General features: G+C 31.7%; 1 long non-coding RNA gene across 1 annotated transcript; it reads left to right on the top strand.

The window, feature by feature from the left end:
* The first annotated feature begins 628 nt into the window (after nt 1-628).
* Nucleotides 629-13,941, top strand: LOC107451596 (uncharacterized). The gene is made up of 3 exons (XR_001585077.3): nt 629-779; nt 9,255-9,389; nt 13,602-13,941. It is a non-coding gene; the product is annotated as an uncharacterized lncRNA (long non-coding RNA).
* The last annotated feature ends 581 nt before the right edge of the window (nt 13,942-14,522 follow it).

Genomic DNA, 14,522 nt, shown 5'->3' with positions numbered 1-14,522 from the left:
TTTTTTATTCGTGGTGACTAAAGGTGGTATTTATTCGTTTTCGAGGTGATTAATCAACATTATGTAAAGTCGGTGTTCTAGATTAGGCATATATTTTTATTCATTTTTTTATTCGTGGTGATTAAAGGTGGTATTTATTCGTTTTCGAGGTGATTAATCAACATTATGTAAACTCGGTGTTCTAGATTAGGCATATTTTTTTATTCGTTTTTTATTCGTGGTGACGAAAGGAGGTATTTATTCGTTTTCGAAGTGATTAATCAACATTATGTAAACTCGGTGTTCCAGATTAGGCATATTTTTTTACTCGTTTTTTATTCGTGGTGACGAAAGGAGGTATTTATTCGTTTTCGAGGTGATCAATCAGCATCATGTGAACTCGGTGTTATTAGGCATATTTTTTTATTGTTCTCAGTGGACTATAAATATTTTCAAATTATAATAATACAATTATCCATGCTTTGTCATAAAATTTAAATCAGTTTCATTTCCAATGTACTAAAATATTTTATCATGTACATAGTTGGCTATAAAAAGTGAAGAACGCTTATTTATGGTTGTTAATAATATTCTCCGACATGGAATTATATTTTGCCACAATTCAAAATTATGTCCTTAAATAAAAGCATAAAACAGTTCACATAAATCATCATTACCAATAAATAGAGTTGACAAGATTGTTTCTGCAATCAGAAAATATCTAAAGACTCACGAAAATGACTGACTTATTCTTGCTGTTCGTCACTGCTGCTGTGTTGCTGTATTAGTAGAAATAACCAGTGAGTATAAATTATAATAATTCCTCTGCTTGTTTTTCTGTCACTTAGCAATATAAAATAATGTTTTTCATTAATTTTTGAAAATTAAAAAAATCTGTAATTTGATGGCTTCTTTACATTTGGTATTTATTTTTCTTAATAAAAAATTTTGATTTTTTAAAAATATACATTCATGCATCTTCAAATTATATCTCATGCATTCTAATTCATTCAATAAAGCTTCGTTTTGCGTATAAAGAACAACGAATAATCACGTGAACAAGAATAGTGAACTAGAGATAAAAAATTACTGAACCAAACTTAGACCCATTTTAAAGATAAATTTATAATTTTCTATAGAAAAAGATTTTGCATTGACAACTCATTATTATTTTATTGATTATTTATAAATATGTTTTTTTTTAAAATCTGGTCTCATTTCTTGTAGTTTGATCCTTAGATATGATGTCTCATTTGCCTTTTTGTGTGAAGCATGCATATTTTCCCAACAGTAAAAAAAAATTACTGATGATATAAAACGAGAAACTTTACAAATGAAGCGATAAATTATGCAAATTATTATTGAAAACAACACAAAAGAATATTAAGCAAACGTTTCTAGATTCGAAGCAAACATTTCAGAATTCGGAGTTGTCCAATAAACGGTTAGTTCTAGGTTAAGTTCTGTCGACTAAAAGATCGGGATCTTATGATAATTATTTAGACAAATAATTGTACCTATGTTAAAAAAAATATTACTCAAATGAATATTATGAAAATTATTTAAATTAGTAGTTATCATAAGCTAATTAGTGCCGGACAGGTGATCGAATGGTTAGCGTGCCTGACTGCGAAGCCAATGGCTGCGGATCCGAATCCCGCTGTGGGCATGGATGTTTCTCTCTCTCTGTGTTGTCTTCTGATGAGTGAATATATGAATGTGACCCACCCTATGAACGGGTATTTGTGGAAGTGTGGCGTGGGTAATGTTGCTCGCCTCCGTGACTTTGGTTCACTGGTGCCTACTGGGTAACGATAAATGAGCAACACTTCCGGCATCTTCTAAGGCGAAAAACGAAAGTTCAGTGCCCGCCGTTATTAAAAAAAAAATAGCTAATTGGTAACATTTGAACGGTTATGAGTCTATGTTTCGTCGAACTAGTTAAAAGAACAGAGAAAATCATAAAAACCAATGGAGGGCTTTGAAGCAGGAGTTTACGTCGATTTAACTTTTGAGTAGTTGTTGTTGTAGTTCATTTTTACGACGCACTAGAGCTATACAATGGGCTATTGGCGACGGTCTGGGAAACATCCGTGAGGATGATCCGAAGACATATCACAATTTTGATCCTCTGCAGATAGGATGGCACCTCCGCTTCGGTAGCCCGATGACCTGCACGCGAAGTCGAGTACTTTACGGTAGAACAGTATAAGGGCGCTTTTTCATTACACGACACGATACCGACAAAATCGGACGACAAATGTGTGAACGACAATGTCGTTGCCGGATCGTTCAAGCTATTGTTTTTTCACTTGTCCGATATCGTTCGTCCGAGAAGTAGAAATTATTGTTCATTTAATGTTTTGAACTTGAATGAGCAGTTGCTTGTGTTCTGTTGTGATTTTTTTCTGCAAACTTTAAATATGCCGGGTGATAATCGTCGTCTCAAACTTCTTACTTTATATTAGAAGAAAAAAGCTAGCAGTGCAGAAACGTTTTTGGGTGCACGAAATGGTACTTATGTATTATCGCCACCACAGCTACAGATTTGGCGGTTTTTAAGTGCCGCTAATCTACACCGAAAATTTTTGCGACAAATCATGAAATAAAACACTTTATTTAAAATCTAAAACTTCGAAACACTTTATTTAAAACCAAAGTAGTCAATCAGATTTCGGTGGAAAATGAGCCGATATAGAGTTTTACATAGATTCAAAACAGTCCCTTTTCTTTCACCAGATGTTGTCGCCATATGAACTCTGATAAAATGATGATTCCAAATGATGTCTCGCTGTTCCCCTATGTCTTTTGTTCCTCCATTTACCACTGCCCCTTATTCTCTCAACTGTTTGTGTATTATGAGCTCCTGTATCAGGATTAATAAAGTGTATACAAATACTTACTTGCTAAGGTATTTGTATTTATGATAAACCTTAGCAAGTAGGAATCCTTCTATTCTCTTTGTTTGATAACCTTTCCAGCTGTCAGAATAAATTGTGCTACCATCGAAGCCCCACTTGCTGATCACACTGTTTTAAATTACATTTCCAAAACGTACGTTTACCAAAATAAAGTTTCATGTCATGGAATTGGTACATTTTCGTCTTTTGGGGGGTAAAATGTTGAAAAATTAAAATTGCATCTTGTTCTGTTTTTGGCAAATCCTAAAGATGCACTTTCGTAGCACTAAAAATGGCGTCAGAAATCGGCAAACAAGGCAACAAGGAATCCAAAAGATAACTGCATGCGAAAACGGGGTTGCTGTGTGCCAACAACATTATTGCTCTTTTTTGGCGCATTAGCACAACTTCTGCAACAACATAAGTACCCACGAAATAAATGAGGCAAGATATGTTGAAGAAGATTTTTATGTGCTTTTCCATAAGCTACAGAAAGTCCCTAATAAATTTTTTAATTACGTCTGAATGAGAGAAACCAAGAACAAGAGTGATGTTAATGAGGAATAATTTTTATAAGGCTTTTGAGTTGGCGTCTGCTCGCTAATTTATGACTGTAATCACTTAACATTACTTAAATTCTTTAAATGTTTTAAAGTATTAACGCTTTTTTTTAATCGAATTAAAATATTAGTTTCACTTAGAATAATCTTTTTAGATGATTTTTTTAATGAGTTTTACCAAATTTATCTTATGAAGTCGCTCTATCATGTTTCAAAAAAAAGTTTCAGTTGAATCAGGGAACCTATTTTTTATTATTCAATCAAGCAGAAACCAGTAGATCGAGTTCTGTTTGAAAAACATAAGAGTCTTTATTTGCTTTCTTATCAAACCATTACTATTATAAAAAATATTATCTCTTCATTAAAGCATATAATGAATTTATAAAAATTTTCAATAAAACTTTTATGATTGTTTAAGTCTTTCAACCTCCTTATAATGTAAAAAAGGCTACATCATAAAATTAAAAATTTATAACCAGACATGAGAATACATTATATAAAACTTTTATTTTAAAATTTTACATTTGACATGATCAAATAAACGATTAAAATTGATTAAAAGAATAAAATAATGATATCAAAAGAGGAGATAAAACAGAAAAGATACACAATAACAAATAAAATCGCCACGATTTGAGGAGAAACTTGCTTGCCTAACCGACATTTGATTCCGACAAACGATATCGCCTTGTCGGATACGACATAATCGTTATCGTATCGGTGAGTGAAAAAGCACTCCGTTGCTGGCCATGTATTTTACTTGACTCGATGTCGTTCACCGACAATCGGATCCGTTTTGTCGTTATCGTGTCGTGTAATGAAAAAGCGCCCTAACGAGGACCAATACCGCACACCCTCGATCCCTACGCAGACTGATCCAAGCGGTCACCCACCGGCACACTGACAGCAACCAGTGATGCCTGACTTCGGTGATCTGCTGGAAACCGTGTCTTAACGATCAGTCCACTGCGGGACGATTTAACGTTTGAAGAAATCGGAGTAGATGTCGGAAAAATTTTCATCAATCTGGTTAGTTAAAAGTCAGGTGTTGTATAGTAATAAAATGGAGTAAAAAAATATTTCGATCTTATGACAATTATTTAGACCAATATTTATAAGTATCGGAACAAAACTATTGCACAAATTAATATTGTAACAATTACTTGAATTATAAATTACACTGATAAAAAACCTGTAGATATCGGGAATGAGGTTTACCCTTTCTAATGCACAGTCGGCAAAAAATAGATATCACCCTAATAACTTTCGCTCTTTTGATCGGATTTTTTTGAACTAAATGTCAATCTTAATGGTTCCTTTGGTCGACCTCGAATATGCTAAATAATTAGTTCTAACTATTAATTAAATTGCGAAATCAGACACAAAAACGTGCCTTCTCTGAATAAACATTTTTTTTTTTTACATATCGGAGATATTGGTCCTTAAAATAGATAGGGTAGACAAAATTTTTCGAAATTTTGTCTACCCTACAAAAATTGTAACCATTTAAACTTTTTTAAAAAGCCAGTGGTGTTTCTTTTTAACAATAAACGCAGTTCGGTTTTTCCATGTCTACATTCATTTGTGGTTTCAGTCACCAAAAAGTTTTTCGCACTACATCGAATAACACTTTGAATATTTATTTATTTATTTATTTATTTATTTATTTATTTATTTATTTATTTATTTATTTTTCGTTTAAATAGTTGCGAGCAAAAATTTTAGTCCGTCTAGCACTTCAGAGCTGAAATAAAATTAATAGGGGTGTATTAAGTGTAAATGTGAGAATAAAATTTTTAATGACAGTTTGATTTAACTGATTCAGTGGCCATACTCTGTTGCCAAATCATTATCCCAATGGAGAGAGACTGCATTTAAGTGTATGCCAAATGGATGCCAAACTCCCAGCGCGAAAGAATACCAACATCGCCAACTCTTGAAACTACGTTGCTTGATTTTTTCTTGATGTTTTCTTAAATCATGTGAAATGTGTCAAACAAAACTTAGTGAATAATCATTTAACAATTAATAAAAATTGTAGCTGAAAATCGCAACAAATATACATCTTTCTATTCGTATTTTAAGAAACTGATAAAAGAATCATAAATATTGTTTCTTGCAGGCTATTTTCATCCACCACGAAACAAAGTTAAAATTCCTTATCTCGCATTTGATTCGTTACGGCATAATCACCATTTTTAGTGGTCCAATCAAATCCATTGCTCTTACAAAGCCATATAGTTGTTTCTTTTCTCGAACAAATGTTCTAATTTATCGAAATATGTCGCCAAGTCCAGGATTCCAGTAAGACTTCGAAACCATAACTTTTTTTAATAATTATGTGATATATAGCATAAAAAATAGCACGGATTAAATTTATATCTGACATGTTTAACTTTTAAAAGCTTTTAAATTGTTATGAAGGCATATTTGTAAAATTTGACAACTAAATGAAACGGAACTATTTGCAGTCGCGGATAAATACTTAAATCCTATACTGCAATGGTCTTTTCTTAACTCGTAATAGAGTATAGCAATTAAGGGTACTCTTCAGACATAAAAAGGATTTTGCTTCCTCTATGTTAATCTAAGGAAAATTATTATTTAAATATAATTGAATAGATTGGATTTCGATTAAATAGATTAGATTACTATTTGAACAGATGAGATTTTCACGAAATAAATTTGAGATCTAGAGATGCTACAGACAGCGGATAAATATTTTCCAGCTGCATTCTTTTAATGTAAGTTTCCTGGATTAGTAAATTCATTTTATGAAATGTTTACTCAATACTACATCTAAATAATTCAACGGCTTATATGATATGCCACTTTATTACAGTTAAGTGTTGAGCCTTGCAAATTGTTGGCAAAATAAATCGAAAATCTGCAGATTTCAGTTTGTAGATTGTGACATCGAGTCACAGGCTAATTTATAAAATCTTGATTCAATTTATAAAATCCTGATCCAATTCATAAAATCCTGATCCAATTCATACATCGCCCTTTAAACCTTAGTGCAATTGGGACATTTTCCCCCGAAAATTCCACTCTCACCCCTTTTTTCGGAAGAACAGCTGATGCGGCTTTCTTTCATCACGCACGTGAAACGTGTGATTGCTTCAGTCTTCGTAACCATGGCCGAGAACTAGTTTTTAAACACTACGACTCCAACTTCGAAAAATAGGTAATAACACTTCAATTTTATAAAAAAAGTAGGTAATAAAACTTCTACTTCCAAAATGTGTATAAATATTTGAGCGCGTAACGCTCATTAGCATTCGAGTTTTACATTGCCCAGCAAGGTTACGGTCTCCCGCGAGGAGTATATTTTTATTTTTCCCTCCTTCCTCACCGGAGTTCGGAGGTTGTATTAACATGGCGTCATCAACACCATTTTTAGTCTGGTCATCAAAATAGCATCTTCTTTGATTTTTCTTTTTCAAAATTTAACTTACAACATAATTCTAAGCACTGAAGAAAATGGCCAGCCTTTTTACTACGAAATTTTACACTTAGAAAAATATTAGCTGTCATTACCATAATTTTGGATTTAATATGGTATCCGCATCAATAAGCCACTGGACTTCGTTTTTGCCTGGATCAGCATGGCGTGTTCGATCTCGTTCGCCGGTCGCCATCAGCTTTTACTCTAGAAATCGCTGTCTGTTGCATGAGAGAAATTTGTAGATGAGATCTCCTTCAGGGATGTCTGCGACAACCGCGTGGATTTATCCGGCGCCCCAAGTCATGCGATTGGATACTAGAATAATGATGATCCTGCCAAAAATTCCCCATTCAAAATTCACCACCTCTCCATGATTCCGAATTTGCCATAAGTTGATTTCTGTTGCTGCCCCGACGTCAGAAAACCATGAAATAAAAGTGAACTTCCATTTATTTGAACACTGGACCTGTTTTCTCTTAGATTCTATTTTTGTCAGTTGTTATAAGGGTTTTTCTTTCGGAACACATTGGTCTTGTTGCAAACCACTATACTTTTCCTTTTTTAATTCGGTCATATTTTCTTCTGAGTGGCAGGGTGGTGCAGTTGGTTTATCGTCGGCCTTGTGAGCCCTAGTCTGCAGGTTCGATCCCCGGCCCAGACACCGGATTTTTGGGGTGCAGAAAATCCTCAGCGGCCATGTCGTATGATTATGCGACATGTAAAAGATCCCTGGAATGCCTTATTGGCTCTTGGCATTTCCGGCAGAATTAAATTCCTAGTGCACTTTAGCATCCAAATAGAGTCTCGGTGCTGCCATCTGGTGTGGTAGAAACTGGACGTCCAAATTTACATGACTAACGGTATCTCACCCATTGTGTGGTGGTCCTGAAAGAGTGGATACCACCTCTGGAGAACTCACTAGGTCTGCTCATCGGCAAGACCGATTGTGCAGCTCATTGGAAATAAAAAAATATATATACTTTCTTTTGAACACCCAGTTATTTATCTCTTTAATATTTTTATTTTTTACAATACCCAGCACTTCTGCATCACATGCCGTTTTTTTTAACATATTTTATCGAATACAATGCTGTTGGTATTTCTGAAGATCTTGGTTGTTCATGGACCACATCAAGAGTTAAGAGTCCCTTTTAGACACATAATTTTACTTTCATGTTAATCAATTTAAAAAAATTTTAATTTTATTTATTAAATACGTTCTGTTGAATGTAGTCATAAAATTTATACTTTTATAGTTTTAAGTATTTTTAAGATTTGAACTTTCAAAAATGTTCAACTATGAAAATTTTTTTAAAAATACTTCTTCCCATACTTAAAATTTAGTAACGTGAACTTTGAAAAACTTTAAACAATCAAAAAGTTTTGAAATTACTAACATCTCTTGAAATTTAAAATCAAATAACTAAGTTCAATAAAACATATTAGAAAAAATACGTCTAAATATAGAATGAATTTATGCTTAAATTAGGCGTCGGTTTTGTTTTTTTCAACAAAACAAAAGAGGAAGTATGGGGTGGTAAAAGGCAACTATTAGATATATATAGCTGTCTTAAAGAATCGATCCTTAATTGAATTTCTTAAATATCAGATTTTAATGCTTTTAAGAACGTATTTCTTAATCATGATTTGTCAGATTTCGATGTAAATTTTTTGCTTTTTTTTCCCAGCTTGAATATCAAGTTACGACCCTTTATGGGCATACTTTTTTACAGTACTCTAAAATTATTGCCGAAGATTCTTATAGATTTGTACATAGTTATAAAAAGAAACATATCCAAATTTCAGAATCCAATCAAACTAACTTTGTCTTCCTCACTAATGATCCACCAGATTTCATAGACGTTTGTGTTTTGTTGAAACTATACACAATTTTCACAGTAATCAAATTGATTTTTTTTCACTACTGATTCCATTATTACATTCCTTTTATCACGGACTTCTAATCGGAGAATTTGCCCAGGAATTCTCACACCTATGCATGCCAATTTTACTATTCATTAAAACTTCCCAAATAACCATGTTTTTACATATTTCCAAAATAAAATAAATAAAAAATTTCAACGATGGACTTCTGCGCGAAAAATTTCTAAGGATTCTTCTGTTGTTTCTAATAACATATTCATGACATAAAAATGCAAAGTCACGAAGACTGCTTGAACTACGTTAACTTTTTAGAAGAGTCATGATTTTTGATTTGCCGATAAGGTAAATTATTTTTTTATTGACATAGTGAGATTTAATAAGAAAGCATTTATTATTAAAGAATTGAAAATCCTAATCAAAATGTCACGATTCCAAAATAAATCATAGCCTATCTGATAATTCGAAATTGATTTCTTAAAATAGCTTCCATTATCATCACAACATATAAAAAGAGATGATCAGATTTCTTTTGCAATCAGAAATCGACAGAAGACTCGCAGAAAATGAAGTACTTAGTATTGCTCTTGGTCATTGTTGCTGTAGTAGGAGGTTCCGACAGTAAGTATAAGCTATACACTCCTCTCACGAAGGCCAGATTCTCCTCTCTTATCGTAAAAGATAGACCCCCCCCCTAATATTAAAGAAAAATCCCTTTTTTAAAAAGGTATCAATATCGGAACGCGTTTTCGAATCTCTTAAAACTCTACAGCCACTATCGCTAAAACTCTGGAATTAAGACACCGAGTACGAGGTGAAAATTTAGCCCCAGGTAATAAAAATGGTACAAGCATTTTAATTAGTCCCTTTAAAGGGAACGCTTGAAAATGAGATTTTTCTTTTCGCATTAAGGTTTAATATTATCCATTGTTATAAAAAAAATGTAGACTTATAAAAAAAAAAAATTTAAGATTCTATTGCATATTCTTTAATGTTTATTTATTTTTTACAAGTTCCTTAATCAATGTGAATCGGTGCTATGTCACTGAATAAATATTTCTATAGCTATCTGATGATAGTCGTGTTTTTAAAACGTGTTTCCATAAAGATAAATTACTTAAAATCAAATTTAAATGAAATAAAAGAAAAATGAGTTATGTATTAAAAAGCAAAATCAATAGCGAAAAGGTACTTGTTCGTTAAGGAGAAATGTAAACAAATCGCCATACATTATTGACGTCATTAATTCTTTATTTTTAGTAATTATTACTTTTGGTGTTATTATAATCAGATTGGATTTTAATAGGTTCCAAATATACCAATATAGGTAATACTGCACTGTTGTAATAGGTTTTTTCAATGCTCATTGAAAGGGATAAGTACCGTAGAAAATAGTTTTATTGTGGCAACTTTTGACCAGCATGAGGTGGCCTTGAGCAAAAGCGTCATGACAAATGATACAAATTACAGTTAATCTTTCTTTCCATGAGATGATCTTCTAAGAATGTGTTACGCTTAATCTAATAAGATAGAGCCATCTGCAAGTGTAATAAATATTTTTTTAAAGAAAATGGAATTAGGTTTATTATTTTTGATGGAAATGTTCGAAACCACTTCATTGATTTCGACCTATACTCAATTAAAATTTCCAACTTATGTCAAAAAAGTATTAGTTGTTAGGCTTTTATCATCTGTTTTGTAAAGCAGCTTAATTAGTATTTTATTTAATAATACAAATACATCTGAACTCGCGTCTGGTTTTATTGTCACCACATAATTTAGAAAGGTTATAAATTATTGGAAAGAATAATGCGCTTGACGAATGTCAAGAAGAAAAAGTATGAAATAGAATAATTCAAAAAAAGTTAAAACAACAACTTTCTTTGCACGCAAAAAAAAAATGAACAATAAAATATTGAGATTAATTTAAGAGAATTGAATTGATATAGTCTCAGTTAATTTTTCTTATATTATGTTCATTTTATCTATTCAAGAAAATTGTTGCTGGAATTTCTGTAAGACTTTTAAGGGAAACAAATGAGGGGTTTGTTGATCTAGATTGAAATGATGAAAGCCTTTTCATCTGCTTTCGTTCAAACTTTTGTACGGAATTCTTGCAACAATTTTCAAGATGACTTTATATAAAATGAATAAAATACCTAGAAAATTAACTAGGACTATCAACTCGGTTCTTATGAGTTACATTCAATATTTCATTCCTTTCATTTTTGTGTAAAACCAGAGAAAAGCTGTTAGTTTTGTTTTTAATCTAAATTATTTATTCCTTTTCAACTTTATACTTATATCCTTCAAAGATGCAAACTTTAAATAAAGGTAGAAAATACGAGTTTTGCGTAGAAATATGTAGCTTAAAAGATAATAAATTCATAAATGCAATATAAAAATTCAATTAATTTACCGTAATGCAATTTTTCTAGTTATTTTTAAAAATTTTCCTTTTTTTCATTGGTAGAGAAGTGCCGAGGTTGTACTCGCATGGAAATGTTGTGTTCATGATGTTTACTTTTAAACTTTCGTATTCATTATTGTTCTATTGAATTTGTTGTGTTACTGAAATGTATCTTCAATTATCCGTGTTAATTATAAACACATCAAAATCCTTATTCCATATATTCCATCAGTTTTTTAATAATCAAGCTCAAATAACTGGTATATGTATGACATATTTTAATCTTTTACAGAATTTTAATTCATGAAAACTTTGATAGAGCGGGCGCCTTTGAAAAAAGGTAATGTGTCAGCTTAAATCAAACGAATAAAATACCTGCAAAACTAACTAAGATGATCAACTCAACTCATTTTTTATTACCACGTTTATATCAACTTGCCTTCGTGTATGTCTGTTCGGGTGGAATTTTGTAATCGATTTTAAACTAACTTCCCGACTGGCTACAGACTTCAAATATGGCACATACTTTAGAAATGGGTGACAAAGCATGACAATGAGGAGAAAAAAGACGTAAAAAGTATAAAATTAAAATCAAAGAAAAATTAATATTTTCGTGATTGTCTATTTTGTTGTCGATTCGATTATTTCGAATTAGTGTCGCATGTCAGTTGAAAAGTTTTGTGTACAGTAAGTGAAAAAAATTGAGATTTTGAAAGTATGTACAAAAAAAATCAAAATAATATTTTTAAGAACCACATTTTTGTAGAGGAGAATAATAATTAAAACACAAAAATTTGAAAAACGAAAAACGTGGGGTGCATGATAACAGTATATATACACATACACATTTTCTTACTCGTACACATGCACAACCACATCCACATATACATGCATACACACAAACATATTCCACATACACATCCAGATACAATTACAGTTTTACATGCACATATTCTCATGAGCACACATACTGTTATTGTTATGTACTTCATGCCCCCCACGTTTTCCGTTTTTCAATGTTTTGTTTTTTAATTATTATTCTCCACTACAAAAACGTGGTTTTTAAAAATATTATTTTAATTTGTATTTTATTATGAGTTACATTCATTATTTTATTCCTTTCTTTTTCGTGCAAAACCAGAGAAAAATTAATATTTTTGTTTGCAATTTTTTAAAATTTTTACAGTTCTCTCACAGAAAAATTTCATACTAAACTCTTCAAGATTAACTATTTGAAATAGCACTTGAAAGTTTTAAAAAATTCTTCAAGTTTTTCTTCAAGTATTTAATGAAATAAAATTTACAGTCGGCAATTTTGAATAAGTAATACTGTTGCTTGTTTTCAGATACCTAAGCTCCGGAAATTGATTTGAAAGACGTTGAAAGTTCAGTTTTTTTCCTCAACGTAAATTATGTAAAAACTAAGTTAAGTTTCAAAAATCTAAAATCACGGGTACACTTGTAAATACCAAATTACTTGCTGAATCTTATAATTTCAAAATTGTACTGGCGTACTTTTGTCAGAAAATTCCCAAAAGATTCTAGACTTCTATCCAGATCATTTTATTTAAACTAAGTTCAAAAAACATTGCCAAGTAATAGAGTCAATATCAATAATCAGTTAATTTGTGAAAACTAAATAAAGATTATTCAATTAACTCTGAGGGAAAATGCTTATTAATAGAAGATATTAGTAACAACTAATTAGCATGCTTTAAGCTATATTTTGGAATGAAATAGATTGCATTCTAGCCATACCAATCAAAAATAATTCGTTGAGTTTTTTTTATTTTATAATTATTTTAACACTTATTTCTGCGTGAATCGCAGTTGTTCATGAACAATTAACAAGAACAATAAAATTTAATTTGATGGCCATTACTTTAATTATATTACTTTACAGAGTGAATTTTATATATTTCTGATATTAAGAATTAGAATAAATCGTTAAGAAAATCAGAAAAAATAATTTTTGTTTTCACTAATCAATGCTTATTATTTTAAGAGGATTGTTGCAAATGTCTCAAAATAAGACTTGTTATTCTAATTCAAGGATTGCATAGTAAATAAAAAGAAAATGTGTTTATTTTTATGGCATTTTATATATTTGGAATATTCGAAAAAAGTGAATATATTTTTTAAAACTAAAGGTGCATATGGTCAACACTATCTTACTGGATAACTTAGCCTTAAACAACCTGCGAAGAGACGAGAGTGTGCGGTACCGTTTAGCGTACGACCAAAGTTATAGGTAAAGAACAACAGTTAAGGGTATAAATGAAATAAAATACATTTAGAGGCATAGCATCATGGATTCTTGAAATGAGCTTGCACCCTCCCCACTGGCACCCATCGTACATTGTTTCAAATTTCAATGTATCAGCTGATAAGTAAATGTTCATTGTTTAAAATTTGCTTTCTAGGTGGTGAAATGTGTGACCCGCCGAATTGCGGAGAAAATTGCGATATATATTTGTCCAAAGACGGAGGATGTCCATATTGCGTTTGCAACATTTCACAACCTAAACCTAAAGAGATATAGTGTAGTTTACCACTCTGCGGAAATTGCAGGATCGACTATACCTCCAAACCATGTCCTACTTGCAAGTGTACATAATTTTAAGTATTGATACTGATACCAGTATTGATACGTTTAAGAACTTCAAGTAAACCTCACAATTTCCAACGACTCTACCACATTTTATTGTCCAGCATTTCGATGTACAATAAATACTATGAATAAAGTTATGAACTTCCAATTTTCGCTGGTTTCGTTTCCTTTACTTTATTAAATAAATAAAGCTTAAATGACTTGGATAGGTGATGTTCATTTAGTCTGGTACAAACCTAATATGTATAACAAGTTGCCATAAGTTTGATTCTGAGAAGGGCAAAAGTCTCTAAAGAGTAGGTATTGGTTAACAATGATTCTCAACCTTCAACTGCTGATGGTCCGGTTATAAATGAGAAAAACACTTACGTTTAACTTATATTTTGAATATACTGACACCCTGGATTAGCCCATAAAAAATTTACTTCCTTCAATCAGCATTTTGTGAAAACTGAAATCAGAAAATTATCACAGAACTGACAGCACCCAATTTTTCTAGCTCTTATCTTGCATTTGAAAGATTTTCTAGCAATAGATTTTACTGTGGTAAATTTTTTCCTTCCGAAATCTAAAATAAGCCCTTAATTTTGGCGAGTCTACCGTCACCTCAACTATAAATAATTGACTCACGTTGTTTCGAACGACACTTGAACAAGCCAAAGTTCATCAGCGATTGACCTCGCGAAATTAATTCAGGAAGGAGCAACCTCAACAGCTACTTAGCTCAGAATCT

This window comes from Parasteatoda tepidariorum, chromosome 6 (genome assembly GCF_043381705.1).
Source record: "Parasteatoda tepidariorum isolate YZ-2023 chromosome 6, CAS_Ptep_4.0, whole genome shotgun sequence".
In the NCBI taxonomy this organism is placed as follows: Eukaryota; Metazoa; Arthropoda; class Arachnida; order Araneae; family Theridiidae; genus Parasteatoda; species Parasteatoda tepidariorum.
The sequence above is the reverse complement of the archived record's forward strand: the minus strand, read 5'-3'. Positions and strand labels throughout refer to the sequence as shown.